The following is a 7,800-nucleotide window of genomic DNA, read 5'->3' as shown; positions in this document are numbered from 1 at the left end:
ACTGAGAATTGACCATTGGATTTAATGAGGTAGAATCATTGGTAACATTGACAAGAGCTATTTCAGTGGAGGGTTGGTTCAAAAGGTTGGCTGGATAGGTTCAAGGGAGAATGTGTCTATTTTCTCAACGATATGTTGCAAGGTCATAGGCTGGGGGTGGAGGCATAGAGAAGGTGTGAGTATTGAAGGTGTGTTGAGAGAGAAGAGTGGAATAGCCTTTTTAAAGAATTGGAAAATGAACAGAAGAAATAAAGTAAAAATGCCTGGTGGCTCTGAGATCCTACTTGAAATTTGTGGTTGTGTGTTTTTCTCCAACCACATTTTTCTGTTCATATTAAAATGTGGAACAAGTGGATATATTTAACTAAGGTTCAAATTTTGATAAGCAAGTGTGTATGAAGGAGAGAGGGTCAAGAGTGTTGTGACAGACCAGGGAATGAAAGCTGGGTTAAGAAGGGCTTGAAGCGGATGGTTAAAAATAAAAAGAAATTGGAGGGGAGTCAATTTTGGGTGATGTTTGAGGATAATAGGAGTGAAGAGCCAACACTGAAATTATGCAGATCTCTTTTCATGCAAAGATTTAAATAAAATTAGCCAATTAAACATACTATTATATATTATATACAAGTCATGCCAAGATAAGTTCTCAGAATGTAAGAGGACACTATTAAATATTCTGGGATTAACTAAGACTGTCCCAGGCAAATTGGGACATATTATGACTCATATACCCACTTTTATACTGAAAATGAGCAGACTATAGTAGTTAAGAGCACAAAACTTTTGATTGAGCTCCAAGATGGTGGCAAAGTAGGTGGATGCTGCACTCACCTCCTCTAAACAAAACTGGATTTACAACTAAAATGTAGAATAATCAACCTAAATAACCATCTGAAGACTAGCTGAAGAGAAGTCTTATAACCAAGGATTTACAGAAGAAACCACATTGAGACTGGTAGGAAGGGCAGAGACATGAAAGGGCTGGCCTCATTCCCAAGGGTGGTGTCTGAGTTTCCAGAGGGATATCTCAGCTAGAAAAGTTCCCCCTGAGGAGCTGGAGTCTCAATCCCAAGCCAGGCTCCATAGCACAGAGCACCAAAGTCAGTAAGAGGTGCCCACATAACATCTGGCTGTGAAAATCAAAGGGAATTCTGTCTGCCAGAGAAAGACAGGAGTCTGCTAAAGAAAGGTGTCCTCTTAAAGGGCCAATACACAAAATCTTGTTCCCAGCCACTCATGCTGGGCTCCAGCAGAGGGAAAACAGAGCAGACTAGAGTCATGTAAGGAGGGACTGGGGTTTGTGGCTCTGGGGAGAGAGCTTAAGGAACAGCCTCCAGGACCCCTGTGCTTAGTCCCTCACCCACACTGCAGACTCCATCTTTCTTGGGTGGAGCACTCTCCTCCTTGCAGCATCAGCTGGAAAGAATGTAATAGTCCCACATTTGGACTCTCTCTCACTCTACCCTCTGAAGCTCATGCCCTGCTGAGGAGTCAGCTGCCTAGGCTGGGGTGTAGAGGCCTCAAGAGATTCAAGATATGTTAGTGACTGAGCAGTGTGGCTTTGGGGTGGGGCCATTCATCTCACTTTCCTGTAAACCTGACTGGCACCTCTCCCTCACAGGAGATCTACTAGCCCCACCCTCTAAAGTCCCAGTGGCTCCAACCTCCCTATTCCTTATGGTTTTGGCCTGCAGAGGTCTGAGCAGAATCTGGGACAAACTAAGTAGTCTGGCTCTGGAGTGGGGGTCACCACTCCTCTCACCTTCCCCCATGATGACTGACACCTCACCCTCAGAGGAGATCCACTAGCTCCACCCTCCCAACTCCCAGTGGCTCTGCTCTGCTGAGCTCGGCCTCCCACTGGAATCTTAGGTAGACTGAGGTGTGTGGTTCTAGGATGGGGACCATTTTTCCCTGCAAGCCCGACTGGTGCAGGGACCTCCCTTCACAGGGCCAAATATTGATATATTTGGGGTTGATAAACTGCTGGCCTCACACTGATGACTCCCTGAGACCCTGCCCCACCACTAAGGTAGACACTCAGCAGGTGGCAGAAAGACTTGGTAAACTCTGGGACATTTGCTAAATGACCTCAGATCCAGCACTGGCACTAAGTTTTCTCAACTTTTGTTGTTTTTAATGTATCTTTATTGATTTCAGAGAGAGGAAAGGAGAGGGAGAGAGAGATAGAAACATCAATGATGAGAGAATCATTGATCAAGCCCACAACCTGGGCATGTGCCCTGACTGGGAATTGAACCCCGATCGCCTGGATCCTAGGTCGACATTCAACCGCTGAGCCACGCCCGCCCAGGCAACTGGCACTAAGTTTAAGCCTGTACCAATCTGGTAAATACCACTTGCCCCTACCTGGTGGTGACTCATTGAAAACTTACCTCATGCAACTTGAGAACTGCCTGAGGCTCTTTCAGTGACTTAGGACTTTTGCTGACCTGCCCCCAGGCCTGGTGGTGGAAAAAGGCAGCCTTTGTGCACAGTTTGGTTTTTCTCACACCATCCAGGCCCAACACAGGCGTCCACAAACTGGATCACTCTGTAGTTCAAAACAGTTGTCCAAGGCCAATCATAGGCAGTGTCTCACATTGGCCTGCACCAGAGTCACTACCAAGAGGCCCCAGGACCAACACACCCAGTGGCCAGCTTCAGACGACATCAGAAGAAGATCAAATCAGCTTACAAGAGTCATATCCAAAGGGGGATAACAGCAGGAACCAGACACTGTTGAGGTGACTTCTGCTTCATGTGGTCAGCACTCGCACAGCAGCTTGTGGTACCAGTTGATCCTCACAGTCAATCAGCCTGAGGGTTGACCTTATGCACAAACAAGTCAATAGCAATCAAGACTCAATCACAACAGGAGGGCCCACATAACACATATAAAGGACATTCCTGGAGCACCCAGCTCAGGTGAGAAAGAAGACTGCGATACTGAATCAACAGGACACCTACTACATAAGGCCACCCTACCAAGACTAGAAGTCTACTTAATACATAGGAAAAATAAAAAAAGGCAGCCAAAATTGAGAGAAAAAGAAACATGCCCGTAATGAAAGAACAGGAGAAATCTCCAAAAAAAAAAAAAAGAAAAGAAAAGAAAAAAAAAAAAGAGCTAAATGAAATGGAGGCAAGCAATTTGCCAGATTTAGAGTTCAAAAAAATGGCTATATGGAACATATGCTCAAGGAAAATAGTGAGAATTTCAACAAAGAGATGGCAAGCATAGAAAAGGATATAAAACCATGAAAAAAGAACAAGGCAGAAATGAAGAATACAATATCTGAAATGAAGAATACACTAGAAGAAATAAGCAGTAGGTTGGATGAAGTAGAGGATCAAATCAACAATTTGAAAGAGAAGGTAGCAGAAAACACCCAATCAGAGCAGAAAAAAGAAAAAGGAATTTTAAAAAAGGAGGCTAGTTTAAGGGACCTTTGGGACCAGATGAAGCGTAATATATCCACATCATAGGGATACCAGAAGGAGAAGAGAGAGAGCAAGGGATCAAGAACTTATTTGAGGAAATAATGGCTGAAGTATTCCCTAACCTGGTGAAATAAAAAAAATCCACAAAAGTCCAAGAAGCTCCAAGAGTCCCAAAGAAGATGAACCCAAAGAGGCCCACACCAAAACACACCATGGTTAAAATGGCAATGGTTAAAGACAAAGAAAGAATTTTAAAAACAAGAGAATGACATGTAGTTACCTATAAGGGAGTTCCCATAAGACTGTGAGCTGATTTCTCAACAGAAACATTTCAGGCCAGAAAGGATTGGCATGAAATATTCAAAGTGATGAAAAGCAAAGACTTACAACCAAGACTACTTAAACAGCAAGGCTATCATTTAAAATTAAAGAAGAAATAAAGTGCTTCCCAGGCAAGAAAAAGCTAAAGGAGTTCGTGACCACCAAACCAGTATTACAAGAAATAGTAAAGGATCTTCTTTAAGAAGAAGAAGAAGGGGAAAGAAGAAGAAGATAAATACAGTTATAAAGAATAAAACGGCAATAATACGTACCTATCAATAATCACTTTAAGTGTATATGGCTTAAATGCTCCAATCAAAAGACAGGGTAAAAAAAAAAGAGACATAGAGTAGCAGAATGGATAAAAAACAAGACCCAAATATATGCTAATATATGCTGTCTACAAGAGACCTACTTCAGAACAAGAGACAAACAGATTAAAAGTAAAGGGATGGACAATGAGGTATCACTTCACACATATAAGAATGGCTGCCATCAACAAATCAACAAACAACATGCGCTGGAGGGGATGTGGAGAAAGGGGTACCCTAGTAGACTGCTGGTGGGAATGCAGCCTGGTGCAACCACTATGGAAAACAGTATGGAGGTTCCTCTAAACATTAAAAGTGGACCTGCCTTTTGACCCAGTGATTCCACTCCTAGGAATGTATCCTAAGAATCCTGAAACATTAATCAGAGAGAATATATGCACCCCTAAGTTCATAGCAGTGCAATTTACAATAGGTAAGATTTGGAAACAGCCTAAGTGCTCATCAGGAGATGAGTGGATAAAAAAGCTGTGGGACATTTATACCATGGAATACTACACAGCTGTACAGAAGAAGGACCTCTTACCCTTTGGGACAGTATGGATAAACCTGGAGACTATTATGCTAAGTGAAATAAGCCAGGCAGAGAAAAACAAACATCACATGATCTCACTTATACGTGGAATCTAAAGAACTTAGTAAACTGATGAACAGAATAGATTCAATGACATGGAAGCATAGATCAGACTGAAGAATCTCAGAGGGATGGAGGAGGATGGGTGGGTGGAGGGGAAGAGGTTAACCGAAGAACTTATATGCATATATGCATTACTCAAGGACATGGACAATGGTGTGGAGAGGGACTGGGGAGGGGAGTGGGAAGGGGTGGAATGGGTCATTGGGGAGAAAAAAGGACATCTGTAATATTTTAAACAGAAATAAACACACACACACAAAACAAAGAAGAAAATGTCATATTAAAGAAATGAGGCCCAGCTGGACGTGGCTCAGTGGTTGAGCCTTGACCTATGATCCAGGAGATCGCAGTTAGATTCCCAGTCAGGGCACATGTCCGGGTTGTGGGCTCGATCCCCAGCAGAGGACGTGCAGGAGGCAACCGATCAGTGACTCTCATCATTGATGTTTCTCTCTCTCTCTCCCTTCTTCTCTCTGAAATCAATAAAGATAGATTTAAAAGAAAAGTAAAAGGATGGAAAAAATATTTAATGCAAATGGAATTTAAAAAAAAAAAAAAAAGCTGTGGTAGAAATACTTATATCAGACAAAATAAACTTCAAAACAAAGACCATAACAGGAGAAAAATAACATTATATATTGCTAAAGAGATCACTCCAACAAGAGAATATAACCCTTGTAAACATTTATGCATCCAACATAGGAGCAACTAAATACATAAAGCAAATATTGATGGACAAAAGGGAAAGATCAACAGTAATACAGTCATAGTAGGGAATTTTAACACCCCATTGACATCAATGGATAGATGATCTTCCAGACAGAAAATCAACAAGGAAACAGCTGCCTTAAATGACACACTAGATCAGATGGATTTAATTTATATCTTCAGAGCATTCACCACAAAGCAGCAGAATATACATTCTTTTCAAGTGCACATGGAAAATTTTCTAGGGTAGACCTCATGTTAAGAAGGAAAACAAGTCTCAATAAGTTTAAGATTGAAATCATATCAAGCTTCTTCTCTGACCATAATGGTATGAAACTAGAAATCAACCACAAGAAAAATACTGAAAAATACACAAATATGGTGAGGCTAAAAATCATGTTACTAAACAATAAATGAATTAACAATGAAATCACAGAAGAAATCAAAAGATACATGGAAACAAATGAAAATGAGAACCAAAAACAAAACAAAACAAAATCTATGGGACACGGTAAAAGCAGTCTTATGAGAAAAATTCATAGCATTATAGGCTTACCTCAGGAAACAAGAAAAATCTTAAAGAAACAATCTAACTTTACACTCAAAGGAACTAGAAAACAACAAAGCCCAAAGTGAGCAGAAGAAAGGAAATAATAAAGATCAGAGAAGAAATTAAAAAAATAGAGTCTAAAAAAACAATAAGATAAATAAAACCAATTAGAAAAGAGAAAAAAGATTGACAAACATTTACCCAGACTCATCAAGAAAAAAAAAGAGAAAAGGCCCAAATAAATAGAATCAGAAATGAAAGAGGAGCAGTAACAAATAACTCCAAAGAAATGCAAAGGATTGTAGGAAAATATTGTGAACAAATATGTGCCAACAAATTGGACAATCTGAAGGAAGTGGATAAATTCGGAAAAATGTACAATCTTCCAAAATTCAATCAGAAAAAAATCCAGAAATCTGAATAGACAGATTACAGCTAATGAAATCGAAGCAGTAATAAAAAATTTTTAAAAACTCTCAGCAAACAAAAGTCCTGGACCAGATGACTTCACTTAAAGAAGAACTAACACCTATACTTCTCAAACTATTTTTAAAAATTCAAGAGGGGGGAGGACCCCCAAGTTCATTTTACAAGGCTAACATTATCCTAATTCTAAAACCAAATAAAGACACTACAAAAAAGAAAACTATATGCCAATATCCCTGATGAACATAGATGTTAAAATTCTCAACAAAATATTAACAAACCAGATCCAGCTATTCATCAACAAGCTCACACACTGTGACCAAGTGGGCTTTATTCTGGGAATGCAAGGTTGGTACAATATCTGCAAATCAATTAATGTGATACACAACATAAACAAAATGAAAGATAAAAATTATGTGATCATATTCAGAAAAGGCACTTTATAAAATCTACCACCTATTTATGATAAAAACTTTCAGCAAAGTGGGAATAGAGGTAACATACCTCAACCTAATAAAGCCATATATGAAAAATCCACAGGCAACATCATATTCAATGGGTGAAAACTAAAAGTGTTTCCCTTAAGATCAGGAACAAGACAAGGATGTCCACTTTCACTACTCTTATTCAACATAGTACTGGAAGTCATAATCACAGTAATCAAAAAAGAAGAAGTAAAAGGCATCTAAATTGGAAAGGAAGAAATAAAACTGTCATTATTTGCAGATGACATGATATTGTGTGTAAAGAACCCTAAAGATTCCACCAAAAAGCTATCAGAACTGATAAATGAATTCAGTGAAGTAGCAGTATGCAAAATAAATATCCAGAAATTTGTTGCATTTTTATACACCAATAATGAACTATCAGAAAGGGAAACTAAGAAAACAATCCCATTCACAATTCCTTCAAGAAGAATAAAATGCCTAGGAATAAATTTAACTGAGGATGTAAGAGACCTGTACTTGGAAAATTATAAAATACTAAAGAAAGAAATTGAGGAAGATACAAATAAGTGGAAGCATATACCATGTTCATGGATAGGGAGAATTAGCATCATTAAAATGTTCATACTACCCAAAGCAATCTATAGATTCAACTGCAATTCTTGTCAAGATAACAATGGCATATTTCATTGAATTAGAACAAATAATCTAAAAATTTATATGGAACCACAAAAAATCTTGAATAGCAGCAGCAATCTTAAGAAAGAAAAACAAAGTTGGAGGAATCACACTACCTAATGTCAATCTATACTACAAAGCCATAGTAATCAAAACAGCATGGTATTGGCATAAAAACAAACATATAGATCCATGGAACAGAACAGAGAGTCCAGAAATAAACTCATGTCTTTATGGTCAATTAATATTTAACAAAGAAGG

This window comes from Miniopterus schreibersii (assembly GCF_964146895.1).
Source record: "Miniopterus schreibersii genome assembly, chromosome: X".
In the NCBI taxonomy this organism is placed as follows: Eukaryota; Metazoa; Chordata; class Mammalia; order Chiroptera; family Miniopteridae; genus Miniopterus; species Miniopterus schreibersii.
The sequence above is the reverse complement of the archived record's forward strand: the minus strand, read 5'-3'. Positions refer to the sequence as shown.